Source organism: Schistocerca serialis, chromosome 1, assembly GCF_023864345.2.
Source record: "Schistocerca serialis cubense isolate TAMUIC-IGC-003099 chromosome 1, iqSchSeri2.2, whole genome shotgun sequence".
Taxonomy (NCBI): Eukaryota; Metazoa; Arthropoda; class Insecta; order Orthoptera; family Acrididae; genus Schistocerca; species Schistocerca serialis.
In genome coordinates, this window is record NC_064638.1 from 430,000,671 (window position 1) to 430,019,244 (window position 18,574).

General features: G+C 47.5%; 1 protein-coding gene across 1 annotated transcript in view; it reads left to right on the forward strand.

Annotated features, from left to right (window-relative positions):
- Positions 1-18,574, forward strand: part of LOC126457648 (CLIP domain-containing serine protease HP8-like) — a 111,525-nt gene that overhangs the window by 56,054 nt on the left and 36,897 nt on the right. The gene's annotated exons all lie outside the window — the stretch shown is intronic.

Consider the following 18,574-nt stretch of genomic DNA (forward strand, 5'->3'; position numbering starts at 1 on the left):
CCAATCCAACAAGAGGGCTAGGTTAGCCAGTCCTCCTGACTTAGGCGTCAGCAAACGTACAGCAGTTCAGAGTAACAGAGCACATACTGACAACCAGAATGTGTTTTTAATAACAAAAGGGAAAGAGGGTTCCTTTGAAAAGGTTTCGCCGTTCTATATCCAAAAGGGTCTAGAAGGAAAACCTGGAACTTTAAAATCAGTGAAGCGTTTACGGAATGGGGCACTGCTTGTTGAAACATAAACTTCTCAGCAAGCAGTTAACCTTCAAACAGCTAAAAGCTTGGGGGAATACACAATCGATACAGAGCTTCACAGCACCCTGAACTCCAGTAAGGGTGTTATTACCTGTAGGGATCTCGTTGACATTCCTGTAGAAGAATTAAAGAGTGAGTGGGCTCAGGAGGGAATTGTTGACGTTCAGAACATCATGAAAGGGTGGATGGGAACCTGGTGAAATCTGACTCCTTCATTCTTACTTTCAATACCCCCAAACTCCCAGTACACGTCAAGGCCGGATTTCTTCGCCTAAACGTACGGTCGTATGTCCCAAACCCGATGCGCTGTTTTAAGTGCCAGCGTTTTGGGCATACAACTCTAGGGTGTAAAGGAGAAGCGATGTGTGGCAACTGTAGTAAGGCTGCCCATGACGGAATTCACTGTTCGTCGCCTGTCAGATGTATAAACTGTTCTGAAAGCCACCCTGTTTGGAGTAGGGACTGTAGAATCTTCCTAGAGGAACGTAAAATACAAGAAATAAAAACAACTAAGCGTATCCCCTACAGTGAAGCCAAAAAGATCTTTAAGGCCATGCAGCCCCCCACATTCGTTACGTCTTTTGCTTCCATTGTTCAGAAGCCGCCTCCAAAAGTCGATGTATCTACACAGACGGAGGTTGTTAGTGTTGGCACGAACACCTGCACATGTCAGTGCACTTGCAAGGCAGCAGGTGTATCAAAGCCTGTAGCCCCTCCTCGAACAGCAGAGAAAGGTACAGTAGCTAACATTGAAGAGCCCCAGGCATCTCCGATTGCTGAGGCTGTTCCAAAGCCCAGCATGGTCATAAACACCCCAGCTCCAGTTCCAGCAAAGCCCCCTAAACAAAGGAAAGCACACGTCAAGCAGCACCAACAGATTAAATCGGCTGGTAAACCCTCGGATCATGTTAATGTGGTCCCACTAGGCGCTTCATCAGACTCTTCTCCAGAGCTGATGGAGTCTGAGAATATGGGGCAATCATCTCGCCCCAAGACTGAGCCTACACCCGCTGCAGTCTCCCCACCTCGGCGGAAAGAGAGGCAGAAAATACAACCACCGTGATGGCTCCCATATTACAATGGAACCTGCAAGGGTTCAGGACACATGTGGAGGAACTACGTCTATTGATTGAGGATAGACCTATGTGTGTATGTCTGCAAGAGACAAATTTCAGTGAAACATACACCCCTGAGCGACGTGGTTATGTCCTCCACAAAAAGGACGACCTGAGTGGACAGAGAGCTCGAGGAGAAGTAGGTATCTTCGTCAACACCGACTACCACTCCTCGCCTCTCTCCCTCACGACGAATTTACAGGCAGTTGCAATATTAGTACATGTGCGTCATATGCTAACAGTATGTTCGCTTTACCTGCCCCCATACGATGTGCTCGACGAAGAGACTCTCGGTGATCTTTTAACACAGCTCCCCCACCCCTTCATCCTCTGTGATGATTTTAATGCACACAATATGCTTTGGGGCTCTGTGAGTACTTGCCCCAGGGGTAGAGCAATCGAGAGGCTTCTTCTGTCTTCTAGTGTCTACTCGTATTTGCTAAATACAGGTCAAAGCACGCATTTTTGCATTGCAACTGGGTCGTTCTCTGCCATTGATCTATCGCTTTGCTCTCCAGCCATCGCCCACACTGCTGCATGGGAAGTGGTTGATGATTTACACAGCAGCGATCACTTCCCCATCTGGATTCACCTGCCACATGCGGTGGAACCGGAAAGGAAACCACCTCGACGTGTGCTCGGTAGAGCCAACTGGGCACTATATAGTCAACTAGCCCAGTTTAAACATCGGGTCAGTGTCCAGGAATGGGTGGATCATATTACTGAAGTGATCCACCGCGCCAGTGAAGCGTCCATCCCACAGTCCATGGGACAACCGAAGCGGCAGCCTGTCCCTTGGTGGAGCGACGAATGCCGCTTTGCAGTCAGGGCTAGGTGGGCAGCTCTGCGTAGGTTCAAACGCTGGCCAACTGTAGAGAACCTTGCAGCCTTTCGGGTGGCGAGGGCAAAGTGTCGTCGGATTATACGAGAGAGCAAGAAGAGGTCGTGGCAGTAGTTCCTGAACACCATTAATCGTTCTACTCGAAGTTCCATTGTATGGGAGACCATAAGGAGGATTTCTGGGAGAGGTGGGAGGTGCCCTATGGCTGCTATAATGTGGAATGGTACTCTCCAAACGACCCCAAAAGATATTGCCCAGTCTATGGCGGCTCATTTTGCAGCTATTACTGCAACCGCCAGTCAGAATCCAGCTTTCCAGTCCCACAGAGTGGCTGCTGAGAGGAGCAGTTTTGACTTCCGCTCACCCAATACAGAAGAGTACAACTGCCCATTTTCCATGTGGGAACTGGATTCTGCATTGTGTGGGGCTCGTGATACAGCCCCTGGTCAGGATAGAATCCACTATAGCATGCTGCGGCACCTCACAGGGAGAAATAAAGAAATCTTCTTCCGACTTTTTAATCTAGTTTGGATGTCCGGTCACTTCCCCGACTCGTGGCGTGAAGCAATTTTAATTCCTCTTTTAAAACCTGGGAAAGACCGCACGTGCCCGGGTGGGAAAGACCTTGGAGTGGATGGTCAACCGCCGCCTTGTCTGGATGTTAGAATCCAGACAACTCCTTAGTCGCTTTCAGTGTGGGTTCAGGAGGTATCGCTCCACCTTTGATAACCTGGCCCTCCTGGAGGCGGCTATACAACAGGCTTTCCTGCGCCAGCATCACCTGTTGGGAATATTTTTTGACATTGAAAAGGCATACGACACTACTTGGAGGCATCTTATCATCAGGCAGCTCCACGAATGGGGTTTTCGTGGATGTCTTCCCAATTTTATTCGGTCCTTCCTGTCGCCACGTTATTTTCGGTAGCGAGTCGGAGACGTACTGTCTAGTCGCTTTGAACAAGAGAACGGTGTCCCTCAAGGTAGTGTTTTAAGTGTGACGGTCTTTGCTATTGCTATTAATAGTATTACGTCTGTTGTGAAAAGTCCTGTGCAGTGTTCCTTGTTTGTGGACGATTTCTCTGTATTTTGCTCTTCTTCAAGCCTTGCAACGACGACTCGTCAGTTGCAACTCACTCTGCGACGTTTGGATGAATGGGCACAGAAGAGTGGTTTTAAGTTTTCAACTGATAAGTCGGTGTGTGTTCTTTTTAACCGTTCTCGTTCCATTTTTGACTTCCCTGAGTTGAGGATGAGGGACACCGTTCTGAATTTTAAAGACACGGTGAAGTTTCTGGGCCTCACTTTTGATTCTAAGCTTACGTGGCTGCCACACATTAAGGAACTGAAAAACCGGTCTCTTAAGGCGCTGTCTATTTTAAAATGTCTGAGTCACCACACATGGGGAGCAGACAGGACTTGTCTGCTCCGGTTTTACAGAGCCTTCGTGCGGTCCCAGCTTGATTATGGATGCACGGTGTATGGGTCTGCAAGACCCACTTCTTTGAAGCTATTGGATGTGGTGCACCATGAGGGGATTCGGTTGGCCACTGGGGGTTCAGAACGAGCCCCACACCGAGCCTCTGTGCAGAGGCAGGTGAACCGCCACTTCACCTCCGGCGGTGTCTACTAATGGTGCGCCAGGCCTATCAAACATTATCCACACCATACACACCTGCATACCACACTGTTGCTCAGCCTCCACTGGAAAGGCTTTTTCGCAACCGGCAGCGAGAAACAAGGCCCTATGGGATTCGTGCAAAGGATTGCATTTTAGAGATGGGTGTGGCCGGTTTTAATGTTTCACGTAGAGGTTGGAGCAGATATCCACCTTGGCTCCTCCAGAGGCCCAGACTGATTTTAGATTTGGCAAATTTTAAGAAAGACAGTACATCAGATTTTACTTTCAAATCTTTGTTTTTTAACATTTTAGATAGGCATCATGATTTTACAGTAGTCTACACTGATGGATCCCAACAGGGGGATTTTCTTGGATGCTTAGTAGTGTTCCCCGAACGTGTCATCAAGATTCGCATTCCCCAGGAATACACTGTTTTTTCCGCAGAACTTCACGCGATCCTGAAGGCATTGGAACAGATACGGTGTACTCAGGGCAAACACTTCCTAATTTGCTCTGACTCACTGCAGAACCTGTACCCAGCGGAGAAGTTGGAACAGCTGATTTACGACCAACTGTACATCCTCCAACGACAGGGCAAGCAAGTGTCCTTTTGCTGGGTGCCAGGGCATGTGGGCATACGAGGAAATGAACAAGCTGATAGAGCTGCCAAGGACGCCTGCAGATTACCGGAGGTGACACAATGTTCTATTCCTTTGCAAGGTGTCGTTTCTGTGCTGTGGCGGAAGTATATGCAATTGTGGGAGGAGGAATGGCTGGCGGTGAGGGAAAATAATGTTCCTCCTGCCGGTCACCTAGGCGTGACGAAGTGACCCTTACACGCCTTCGCATAGGGCACTGTCCTCTTACGCATGCCTTCTTACTACGGCGAGAGGAACCCCCGCTGTGTGATGCTTGTGGCGTACTAATCACTGTACGCCACATTTTAGTTGAGTGGATTTATATCGTTCTGTCAGGGTGGAAGTTAATATTAGTGGGGATCTGCCCTGGATTTTAGCCGATGACGAGGCGAGTGTCAAGAAAGTTCTAAGGTACTGTCATGTTTCTGGGCTTAAGCCTAAAATTTTAGGTTGGAATTTTTAGTGTGTTGCCGTGTGGCTGACCACTCCTTTTTCTTCTTGTAATAGGCCGGTTCCAAACATGTGCTATGTGTTTCATTTTAACCCCTTCCCCTACGTTCTCTTGCAGTTCTTCTCTTTATGTGCTGCTTTCCACTTGGCTACTGTTGACGTGCACACTGCCTATGTACGCTGTCACCTTTAATTTTAGTCCTATTTTTGCACTTGCTGCATTTTAGTGACACTCGTCCGTTGTTGTTTCCGTTCGGGCGCTAAAGACTACACTGTTGAGCGCCCATAACACCACGTCCATCCATCCATCTTCCCAGAGAACATTAAGGTCATTGTGTACAGGTTTGATGTGAAACCATATGTCCCACCGCCTATGGGATGCTTCAAATTTTTACAATTTGGTCGTATGTCACCCCAATGCACGGCAGATCCCAAATGCAGCAACTGTGTATGATCACTCAACGAAGGTAGTCCTTGTGAACACCCAGCTTGTGGGTCAACAGGCAGAACATCACCCTCCATGTTCGCCAGTTTGCCCAGTTTTTAAGAACCAACAGAAGATACAAAAATACAGATCTATTGACTACTATCTGTAATATGCTGAGGCACGGAAGAATTATGAATGTCTACATCCTATGGATATCACTCAGTTATGCTAACATCATGACTATCCCCCTCCCCCCTTCATCAACGTTCCTCAAACCAGATGTCTGCCGTGGTTCCTGCTGCACCTTCCCACACCTAGCACGAGAAGCGTCCCGCTTCTCAGCGTCCACTGGTGACAGGACTTCCTCTCGGGATTGCTCTCCTGTGGGTCCCAGAGCTTTCCACGCTTCATCTGTCCCTGCACTCCGCACTCCATGCGGATAGCCCCTTAAACGAACCTTGCTCACCAAGAAGAGAAAGACGAAGAAGATCGTACCCTGTAGACAATATCAGTGGTTTATCAGGTGGACACTTGATAGAAATATAGGTTTATGTAAGCTTAATGTAAAGCCTGAAACAAAAAGGTGATCAGACTTCATTACTGTGCACCGTGAGTGGTGTACAAACGGATCAATTAATTGTTTATGCTCCGCCTCTGCTTGCTTAACGTCCAGGTTATTCACCAACTTAGGTATAAAGTCTGATCCCACCAACGCTTTCGTCGTGAATTTCGGATTATTTAACCAAGATGATCAAACTCTTACCACACATTATGTTGCCAACTCAACATGAACAAAGGCAGTAATTTCCACTTAAGGTACCCAAATCGGCTAAGCTGGAATCGCCCACGAATACCGATCCCTAAGTTCGGAAGTGCGCCCACATTGAAAATAGAATTGTACGTATTACAATACAAAAGAAATAGTATCGACAGTTTCACATGTAATGGATGTATATACTCTACTTTTTGTACAGATACGCAGACGTTATCACGCGCCCCTTACAGTTCAAATTACTAATATCTTATTCTCTAGCATTTGTTTTCAGCAAGGTCGTAGTTCCTGCAAAATGACTGATTACTGATAACAATATAATGTTTTTCAAAAAACAAAAACGAAACATAAATGTCGTCTTTAACTCTTGTGTCTCCGATGTTTTGACTCTGGGAAAAATAGTTTCAATCTATAAAACATACCAGTTTGTAGTAAGCTGTCAACATAAGATAACAGATAACCTAACTGGAGTACCATTTAGACTGACGAGGTTATATACATTTAGGTGAAATAGAGGATGGGGACATAAAGGGAAAGGATGTGTTGGAAATTGTGACTTCCAGCCCCACAGGGCATTGTGTTCATGCAAACGCGAAAGTTGAAAATTTGTACCTGATCGAGACTCGATGGCGGATGTTTTGCTTCTATAGAACGGTTGCCTTAGCGTCTCGGCCATCCGGACACACTGTTCGTCAAAGTTCTGAACTTATCGCAAGCTGCAGCGCAGCGTCCCTCGTCCATTAACCCGCTACTCGTAGATTATTGACTCCCGTAAGAGTTCGGACGATACTAATGCATCCGCACTGAAACAAATGTTTCCTGAAAGTTTGGCCGTACCTTTTTGTAACACCTCACACACAAATAAAGAAAAGATGTTATGTGGACATGTGTCCGGAAACGCTTAATTTCCATGTTAGAGCTGATATTACGAGGGCAGTTCAATAAGTAATGCAACACATTTTTTTCTCGGCCAATTTTGGTTGAAAAAACCGGAAATTTCTTGTGGAATATTTTCAAACATTCCCGCTTCGTATCGTATAGTTTCATTGACTTCCGACAGGTGGCAGCGCTGTACGGAGCTGTTAAAATGGCGTCTGTAACGGATGTGCGTTGCAAACAACGGGCAGTGATCGAGTTTCTTTTGGCGGAAAATCAGGGCATCTCAGATATTCATAGGCGCTTGCAGAATGTCTACGGTGATCTGGCAGTGGACAAAAGCACGGTGAGTCGTTGGGCAAAGCGTGTGTCATCATCGCCGCAATGTCAAGCAAGACTGTCTGATCTCCCGCGTGCGGGCCGGCCGTGCACAGCTGTGACTCCTGCAATGGCGGAGCGTGCGAACACACTCGTTCGAAATGATCGACGGATCACCATCAAACAACTCAGTGCTCAACTTGACGTCTCTGTTGGTAGTGCTGTCACAATTGTTCACCAGTTGGGATATTCAAAGGTTTGTTCCCGCTGGGTCCCTCGTTGTCTAACCGAACACCATAAAGAGCAAAGGAGAACCATCTGTGCGGAATTGCTTGCTCGTCATGTGGCTGAGGGTGTCAATTTCTTGTCAAAGATTGTTACAGGCGATGAAACATGGGTTCATCACTTCGAACCTGAAACAAAACGGCAATCAATGGAGTGGCGCCACACCCACTCCCCTACCAAGAAAAAGTTTAAAGCCATACCCTCAGCCGGTAAAGTCATGGTTACAGTCTTCTGGGACGCTGAAGGGGTTATTCTGTTCGATGTCCTTCCCCATGACACTGGACTCGCATTCGGGAGGACGACGGTTCAATCCCGCGTCCGGCCATCCTGATTTAGGTTTTCCGTGATTTCCCTAAATCGCTCCAAGCAAATGCCGGGATGGTTCCTCTGAAAGGGCACGGCCGACTTCCTTCCCTGTCCTTCCCTAATCCGATGAGACCGATGACCTCGCTGTTTGGTCTCTTTCCCCAAAACCAACCAACCTTCCCCATGGTCAAACGGTCAACTCTGAAGTGTATTGTGCTACTCTTCAGAAATTGAAGAAACGACTTCAGGGTGTTCGTAGGCACAAAAATCTGAACGAACTTCTCCTTCTTCATGACAACGCAAGACCTCACACAAGTCTTCGCACCCGAGAGGAGCTCACAAAACTTCAGTGGACTGTTCTTCCTCATGCACCCTACAGCCCCGATCTCGCACCGTCGGATTTCCATATGTTTGGCCCAATGAAGGACGCAATCCGTGGGAGGCACTACGCGGATGATGAAGAAGTTATTGATGCAGTACGACGTTGGCTCCGACATCGACCAGTGTAATGGTACCGTGCAGGCATACAGGCCCTCATTTCAAGGTGGCGTAAGGCCGTAGCATTGAATGGAGATTACGTTGAAAAATAGTGTTGTGTAGCTAAAAGATTGGGGAATAACCTGATGTATTTCAATGCTGAATAAAACAACCCCTGTTTCAGAAAAAAAATGTGTTGCATTACTTATTGAACTGCCCTCGTAGTTCCGTCAGTATTTACTGTACTTCCTCGATTCACCGCCAGTTGGCCCAATTGAAGGAAGGTAATGTTGACTTCGGTGCTTGTGTTGATATGCGACTTATTGCTCTGCAGTACTAGCATCAAGCACATCAGTACGTAGCATCAACACGTTAGTGTTCATCACGAACGTGGTTTTGCAGTCAGTGCAATGTTTACAAATGCGGAGTTGGCAGATTCCCATTTGATGTACGGATTAGCATGGGGCAATAGCCGTGGCGCGGTACGTTTGTATCGAGACAGATTTCCAGAACGAAGGTGTCCCGACAGGAAGACGTTCGAAGCAATTGATCGGCGTCTTAGGGAGCACGGAACATTCCAGCCTATGATTCGCGACTGGGGAAGACCTAGAACGACGAGGACACCTGCAATGGACGAGGCAATTCCTCGTGCAGTTGAAGATAGCCCTAATGTCAGCGTCAGAGAAGTTGCTGCTGTACAAGGTAAAGTTGACCACGTCACTGTATGGAGAGTGCTACGGGTTAACCAGTTGTTTCCGTACCATGAACAGCGTGTGCAGGCACTATCAGCAGCTGATTGGCCTCCACGGGTACACTTCTGCGAATGGTTCATCCAACAATGTGTCAATCCTCATTTCAGTGCAAATGTTCTCTTTACGGATGAGGCTTCATTCCAACGTGATCAAATTGTAAATTTTCACAATCAACATATGTGGGCTGACGAGAATCCGCACGCAATAATGCAATCACGTCATCAACACAGATTTTCTGTGAACGTTTGGGCAGGCATTGTTGGTGATGTCTTGATTGGGCCCCACGTTCTTCCACCTACGCTCAATGGAGCACGTTATCGTGATTTCATACGGGATACTCTACCTGTGCTGCTAGAACATATGCCTTTACAAGTACGACACAACATGTGGTTCATGCACGATGGAGCTCCTGCACATTTCAGTCGAATTGTTCGTACGCTTCTCAACAGATTCGGTGACCGATGGATTGGTAGAGGTGGACCAATTTCATGGCCTCCACGCTCTCCTGACCTCAACCCTCTTGACTTTCATTTATGGGGGCATTTGAAAGCTCTTGTCAACGGAACCCCGGTATCAAATGTAGAGATTCTTCGTGCTCGTATTGTGGACGACTGTGATACAATACGCCATTCTCCAGGGCTGCATCAGCGCATCAGGGATTCCATGCGACGGAGGGTGGATGCATGTATCCTCGCTAACGTAGGACGTTTTGAACATTTCCTGTAACAAAGTGTTTGAAGTCACGCTGGTACGTTCTGTTGCTGTGTGTTTCCATTCCATGATTAATGTGATTTGAAGAGAAGTAATAAAATGAGCTCTAACATGGAAAGTAAGCGTTTCCGGACACATGTCCACATAACATATTTTCTTTCTTTGTGAGTGAGGAATGTTTCCTGAAAGTTTGGCCGTACCTTTTTGTAACACCCTGTATATATACCGATCCTAGCACCTGCGCTTCGTTCCTCCAGTAATGCTGTTCAAACTTATCCCATAGGAGGACGTCTGGTTTGGAAATCACAGGCGGGAACGTCGGTGACCATGAGAATTGAAGTCACACCAGGAGGCGTGCTGAGAAAGCCAAATTGTCGAGAAAAGGGTCCCGATCTACCATAAACGTCATTACACCCAACATACAGGGAGGGAGTAGTGTAGTATTCTAATTACCAATTCGGATTAATAAAGTTACGGAACTAGATACGTAATTTTTTTTTTTTTCGAGGTTATAAATAAAACTTAATGACTGCCCCTCACACTTAACGCAATTTTTTGTCATATGATATTCGAGATCAAAACAACAGTAAAAGCTGTAAAACACAAAAGACAGATATTTAAAGAGAGAAGTCTTGTCGATATAGAATTGCTTAAAATTTGTTATCGATTAAGTCAATGACAGGGCACTACGTAAACGTTTAAGAGAAACAAACAGCTGTGCACATGATTGGATTTAGACTGAAATGAGTGAAGACTGTTTCGAGGCTGATTAGATACAAACGAGAAGAAACATGTAAGTGAATCTCAACGCAGCAGTAACAGACTGAGTCAGAATAGCGTCTGTAGATGTTAGCAGCTGTGACGTAGCAGACGGCGCACGTGGCGGCCATCTGCGTGACGCAAGCGGGAAGCACAGTCGCCCGGGGTCATTGCAGCCGCTTCGTAGACGACGAGAGCGGAGAGAGGCTACATGTTGGCTCGTATCAGGAAGTTTCCCACCAGCATCCGTACGAGGCCTTCAGTACGTTTGCCCTGTCCTTATTGTTGTCGCCTTCCGGACATCTAATGTCTCTCTCTCTCTCTCTCTCTCTCTCTCTCTCTCTCTCTCTGACGTTTCAGACATAGAGCTCAAAGAATACCCATAGCTATTTTATTCAAAAACTTTTAATCGTATAACCTATGTTATTATAATTAGATACAAACTGACAGTTTCAGACTTGGTACACGAACCTGCTAAGAATGGCATCCCATGAAATGGGGAATACGTTAACCAGGTACAACTGAAGTATTGCGCAAGAGTACATTTTTCCCCCTGCTCTACACCAGGCAGACCACTGTGACGTGCATGGCACAGACTACGTGGTGTACCTAAAAAGTTCGGTGAAAGCTATCAGAGAATAAACAAAAGAAAAGATACAAACAGATGTTGTTTATTGACCTTCAAAATTGTCGCCACCCGCTACAACACACTTTTGACAGCGTTACTACAACGTCTGGAAACTATCAGCAAAGGCCTGCTGCGGAAGCAATCGCAGGACGGCTGTCACACGATCTTTGAAGACATTCACGTCCGCAAAATGTTCACCATTCGTGGCCGCCTTCAAGCAGGGAAACAGGAAGAAAACCGCAGGTGCCAGATCAGGGGAGTACGAAGGGTGTTGAAGAACAGTTAGCACCTTCTGCGGCAGGAATTGGCTCACACGGATCGCACAGCGTGCAGGGGCATTGGCATGGAGCAGCATCCATCTTCCAGTCCTGTGCAACTCGGGCCGAACCCGCCGGATACGTTGTGGCAATCGGTTCAAAATGCAGCATTAATGGTTTGACCTGCAAGAACAAATTCCTTGTGGATGATCCCGTTGTTGTCGAAGAATGCGATCAACAGTGTTTTCACCTCGGATTTTTGCAGACGGATTCTTTTTTTCTTGTCGCGGGGAAGACTGTGAACACCGTTACGTCCATTGCCGTTTTGATCCCGGATCGAACTGCTGGCACCACGTCTCATCTCCCGTGACGATGGTGAGAAGCAATGGATCCTGGTCACACATGGAAATGAAATCACCAGCAGTTTACATCCGTTGTGCTTTCTGCTCGTCTGTGAGCTTGTGCGACGCAAATCGGGAGCAGATCTTCCGCGTACCCAGATCATCGCGGACGATGGTGTGCACCGTGTCCTTGCTAAAGCCCAATTCCTCCGTAATCAATCTGAGAGTCCGCAGCCGATCTTGTGCCAGCATTTGTTGCACTTTCTCAATCTTCTCTGGGGTTCTGCTTGTCGATGACCGACCTGAACGTGGCTCATCCTCGGTTGTTTTCTTCCCTTCACGGAAGCGTTTAAACCATTCGTAAACACATTTTCTGCTCACGGCTTCCTTCCCGTACACCTGCACCAACATTCCATGTGTCTCCATTCCAGTCTTTCCCAATTTGTAGCAGAACTTGATGTTAACACGTTGCTCGATTGCGTTAAGACACTTCCTCTCACACTACGTTCAACTGGTCGCAGTCTGTTTACACAGCCAGTTACATGCAGTGCATGCCGTGCACAGACTCTCCTCAAGTATCTGAAGACCTATACGCATGCACGCAAACATGCGATAAGTTGCTGTTCAGGTATGACACCATTCACCGAACTTTTTAGACACACCACGTATTTCCCATTGCATCACATATTAGGTTTCTTCACTTTCCGTTCAACTATTGAGTGCGGGAAGAATAATTGCTTCAATCTGCCTTTGCCCACAGTGATTACTCCAGAATTGTCTTTACAGGCCACCAGCTATACGTTGGAGGCTATAGTATATTCCCAGATTCTTCATTTAATATTGGTTATCGAACCTTTGTAAGTAGGCTTGTGCGAGATGATTGGCATTTGTCTTCAAGCTCTGGTAGTTCGGGTTTTTTCAGAATCTCCATGGCCATCCATTCATGCTCCATAGATCCCATCATGATTGAGGACCTTTAGAAGTGTGGAACAAGTGGAAGTTTACACTAAGGGAAGACAAATCACTGAAACTTAATCATGAAGTGTGAAAAAGACGTTATTTCATTATGTGTTGTGATGTTATCACTGAGTCCTGGCTATTCGCTGACCTCATATCTTTTCTTTTAATGTTCTTGTCACGGGGGTTAAACTTCGAGTAACACCACCTGGGCTGAAGTCTAGACCAGGGCCATAATTTAAATTCTTCCATATTTATTTTTGTTTCGTAGTGAACAAAAGCAGGTTATATTTAATTTTGTTTCTGATTACGATTTCTTGCGTATATTTCACTCTTTGAATTGCATTGTAAATATGTTGCTCGTATTCTGCTTTATTTCTGCTTACATCAGTAGTGTTGGGTGGCGTCAAGATTCTATGTTTGTTTTGTGGTTAAAGTGCACTTAAATGGTTTCGTTGACTCTTCCTGCGTGCTGCTGTCGGCAGTTCGTTTCTCTCGCTCGTAGCCAATCGGATGATAGCATAGAACAGCCAGTGAGATTCTCTGGATCTAATGACTTGTTTCAGCAGAAAATACCGAGATCGACGATTATTGATCTGGCTACTGTGGATCATCAAGCTAGTTGCTGGTTTTCGTATGTATTTCTTGTATTCTTGTTTCTGTGTATATGACAGGACGTCTTCGGATACTGTTCCATATTTCAGTGTTAAAGTTTGGTTGTGAGTTGGCTGAGCCAATGAATGTGACTGGACAAAAACCGGTATTACTGATGAGTGGGATACAACGCGTCGGCTTTGATCAATGACGTCAGAAGGTACCAGAGATGATGCATTGCACAGATTTGACAGCAAAGACGAAAGTTGAGAAACAAAGGAACGCAGGACAGAGAAAACAGATAGTAGACATATAGCACGTACATTTAGATTTCGAACATAATGTTAAATATATCGTTTCTTTGAGTCCTAATAACCTATTCCTCAGCAGACATATATAGCTCAACAGAAGAATACTGCTATAAAATCCCTCTGCGGGTGCAGGGGTTGAAATAGGCCCGAGGTATCCCTGCCTGTCGGGCGACTAAAAGGAGTCTCACACTTTTCGGACATGTAAGTTCAGGTCCCATTTTATGCTTTGACCTGCACTTTTCAAATTCTACAGAAGTGGGGGCCATATGGGGAAGGACACCTTACGTGGTGCACGAGTTATCCATAGTGCCCTTAGATTCGATCTCCTGAACCTCTTCTCATGGCTTTGCATCTCCACCTGCAATTCAACTGTTTGGGCGAGGACACTTTTTCGGGGTATGTCATCTTCTTCCATTGTCTCCTGTCCTCTTTCACCCCAATGATAGTATTTGATTTCTCTGCGCCCAATATCCAGCACAGTAGCAAGTCGGTTGTGGTGGGGCCGTCATGTACCTATTTGGTGATAGGCCCCTGACAACACACGGATCGCACTGCTGATGCCTGAGCTGTAAACTCCCCACGTATGCCAAGGAGTAGATGGCTGTCTTCCTGGGGCATCAGGACTCCCGGCAACAGCCATCATGCCAGGTGGCCTATGCTCTGGCTGGATGGCGCCCGTGGGGAGAGCCCCTGATTGGAGTGGGGGGCATCAGGGCAGATGACCCACAATGAAGCGGACTAAGTCGTCTCTTGCTGGTGACCGTACGGCGCCAGCAGTCTCTAAGAAAGGCAAGATCGAGTACAGTGCTGACAGATACGACGCTAAATCGTTTCCCTCCCTCTCGCTATACCGTGGGAGGAACGTAGGGCTACAGAAAGAAGAGAGCCATATTCGCCTCACTATTTAGTCTGGAGCGGAATGGATGGGGACTCCTTTCTACCTATGAAGCCTCAATTTTTTGTTGAACAGCTTGAGGATAAGTTTGGGGAAGTGACAGTGCTCTCCAAGATGAGAAGCGGTGCAGTCTTGAATCGGACAGCATCGCCAGCCCAATCCCGGGCGTTACTCGTTTGCAACTGGCTGGGCGATATTCCTGTTTCCGCCACTCTCCATAAAAGCCTCAATATTGTACAGGGTATTATTTTTCATCGCGACCTCGTCTTGCAGTCTGACGACGAGCTCCACACTAACCTAGAACGGCGGGGCGTTCATTTCATCCAGCGCGTTTACAGGGGACCGAACGACAACAGGGTTGCCACAGGTACCTTCATCTTGGCCTCTGAGGGTGATTCATTACCTGAAAAGGTCAAGGTGATGGTTTACTGCTGTGACGTTAAACCATACGTCCCTCCCCCTATGCTTTAAGTGCTGGAAATTTGGGTGCATGTCTTCCTGCTGCACATACAACGCCACATGTCGAGACTGTGGACATCCACTGCATCCAGGTACTCCTTGTGCACCTCCTCCAACTTGTATCAAATGCAGAGAGCAGCACTCCTCCTGTTCACCAGACTGCGCAGTACTCCAAAAGGAGCAGAAAATCATGGAGTACAAAACCCTGGACCGATTGACTTACCAAGAGGCTAAACATAAATTGGAACGATAACCCCCCCTTCGGTTGACGTCCACATATGCTGCAACTACAGTACCACTGCCATCACAAGTACCAGTCGTACCACACTCTGTGCCACAAACAGTGGGCCCTCTGGGCCTTCAGAATAAATCTGCCCCCATGGTGGTAGGGGGAAAATCTCCTTCCATTGCTCCCAAAGTACCTACTTCGGGAGCAAAGCCCCCCCAAATGCAGAGGACATTGGTCCCCTCCCCCCAGCTGGAGAAGCAACAGCCTCCTCCAGCTCCTCTCTCCCAAGGTCTCCACTAATGCCACAAAGGACACTCGCCAGTGGCTAAAGGAGCCAAAAGCTGCTGGACAAAGAGCTTCACGGTGTTCCTCTGTGCCTGAGGCTATTTCAGAGAAGATCTTTTAGCAAGCCCCTAAAGAGAAGTCTGCTAAGAAAAGGACCCTCTGGTGGTCCCAACACCCCCCCCCCCCCCCCAATACCATTTCTGCACCTGCACATGAGATGGAGATCTCAGCTCTCCCTGAGGACCTGGGTCTCACTGATGCCTCATCCACCATAGGAATGGATACAAATACACAATCGGTGGCAGCAGGTGACCCTGAGGCATAAATTGCCTCCTTCAATGCTTCATGCCTTCCGAGCTTCATGCCTGGCTGATCTATGGCAACTGTTAAGCTTTACACCTGTTTTCTGCATTGCCCTCCAGGAAACCTGTTTCCCGGCAATGCAGACCTCTGCCCTTCGCGTCGATAGGGGATGTTACAAGAACTGTAGCAACTATAATAGTGTGTCAGGTGACGTTTGTGTGTGGCCTGAATTCAGTATGCAGTGAACCTGTGCCCCTTCAAACCCCTTTTGAAGCTGTGGCCGTCAGGATAAGGACAACGCAGGAAATAATTGTCTGCAACGTATATCTTCCTCCAGATGGTGCAGTACCCCTGAATGCATTTTCTGCACTGATTCATCCACTCCCTAAACCTTTCCCACTTGGGAGATTTTAACTCTCATAACCCCATGTGGAGTAGCACTGTGATTACTGGCCGATGTAGAGATGTCGAAACTTTCCTGTCTCAACTCGAACTCTTCTTCTTAAATACTGTGGGCCCCACAAATTTCAGTGTGGCTCTTGGCAGTTACTCAGCCACTGATTTATCCCTCTGCAGCCCAGGACTTCTCCCATCTGTCCACTGGAGAGCCCGCGATGATTGGTGTAGTAGTGGCCACTTTCCCGTCTTCCTGTCACTCCCCCAGCGCTATTCCCCCGAATGTCTACCAAGATGGGCTTTAAACAAGGCAGACTGGGTGGGAAGCTTTCACCTCTGCTGTCACCGTTGAATCTCCCCCACACGGTGCCATCGATGTGCTAGTTGAGCAGGTCACTAGAACGATATTTTCTGCGGCGGGAAACACGATCCCTTGTTCTTTATGGTGCCCCCAGCGAAAGTCAGTACCTTGGTGGTGACTGGAAGTCGCTGAGGCCCTTAAAGAGCGTCGGCGAACTCTACAGTGACATAAACGGCACCCTTCCCTAGAGCACCTAATAGCTTTTAACGGCTCAGTGCCCGTGTTCGTCAGCTTATAAAACGACGGAAACAAGTGTGTTGTGAGAGGTACGTCTCGACCATTGGGTGCCATAAGTCACCTCCCAAGTCTGGACAAAGATCAGGCGTGTTTGTGGGTACCAGACCATCACAGGTGTTCCTGGCATTAACATCAATGGCGTGCTATCTACCGACGCAAATACAGTTGCCGAACACTTTGCTGAGCACTACACTCGAGCCTCTGCGTCAGAGAATTATCCCCCAGCATTTCACACCCTCAAATGGCGGATGAAAAGGAAAGACCTCTCGTTCACTGAACGTCGCAGTGAACCCTATAATGCTCCATTTACAGAGTGGGAGCTCCTCAGCGTTCTTGCACATTGCCCCGACACAGCTCATGGGCCAGATTGGATCCAGTCAGATAATCAAACATCTCTCGTCCGACTACAAGTGACATCTCCTCATCATCTTCAACCGGATCTGGTGCGATGGCGTGTTTCCATTGCAATGGCGGGAGAGCACCATCATTCCAGTGCTCAAACCCGGTAAACACACGCTTGATGTGGATAGCTATCGGCCTCACCAATGTTCTTTGTACGCTGTTAGAATGTATGGTAAGTCAGCGGTTGTGTTGGGTCCTGGAGTTACGTGGCCTACTGGCTCCATGCCAGGGCGGTTTCCACCAGGGTCACTCTACCATTGATAATCTAGTTTCCCTAGAGTCTGCCACCTGAACAGCCTTTTCCAAATGCCAACACCTGGTTGCCGTCTTTTTTTTTTATTTACAAAAAGCTTAAGACACGACCTGGCGACATCATATCCTAGCCACATTATATGTGTGGGGTCTCCGGAACCTGCTCCCGATTTTTATCCAAAATTTCCTATCGCTTAGTACTTTCTGTGTCCACGTTGGCGCCTCCCATAGTTACCCCATATCCAGGAGAATGGCGTCCCGCAGGGCTCTGTATTGAGTGTATATTTTTAGTGACCATTAACGGTCTAGCAGCAGCTGTTGAGCCGTCAGTCTCACCTTCTCTGTATGCAAACGACTTCCGCATGTCGTTCTGCTCCTCCAGTACTGGAGCGGCGCCTACAGGAGCCATCCACAAGGCACAGCCGTGGGCTCTAGTCCACGGCTTCCAGTTTTCAGCCATGAGGTCGTGTGTCGTGCACTTCTGTTGTTGATGTACCGTTCATCGAGAACCAGAAATTTATCTCAGTGATGATCCACTCACTGTATTGGAGACATGTTGATTCTTAGGACTGGTGTTTGACGCCCGGTTGACTTGGCTTCCTCACCTTCGTCAGCTTAAGCGGAAGTGCTGGCAGCAGCTCAATGCCCTCCACAGCCTGATCAACACTAACTGGGGTGCAGATCGCTCTATGCTGCTGCAGCTCTACAGCGCACTTGTTCAATCTCGCCTTGACTATGAGAGTCTGGTTTATGGTTCGGCGGTGCCCTCAGCATTGCGTTTACTTGACCCAGTGCAGCACTGTGGTGTTTGCCCTGTGACAGTAGCTTTTTAGGACGAGTCTGGTGACCAGCGTCCTTGGTGGAGGCCAGAGTCCCTCCATTACAGGTTAGACATGCACAACTGCTGGCCAGTTATGTTGTACACATTCATAGCTCTTCTGAGCATCTGAATTACCATCTCCTTTTCCCATCCACAGCAGTTCATCTCCCGCATCGGAGGCCCAGTCAGGGCTTAGGATTGCAGTTCCCATCCGATCTTTTCTGTCTGATGTGGACTCCTTGCCTTTA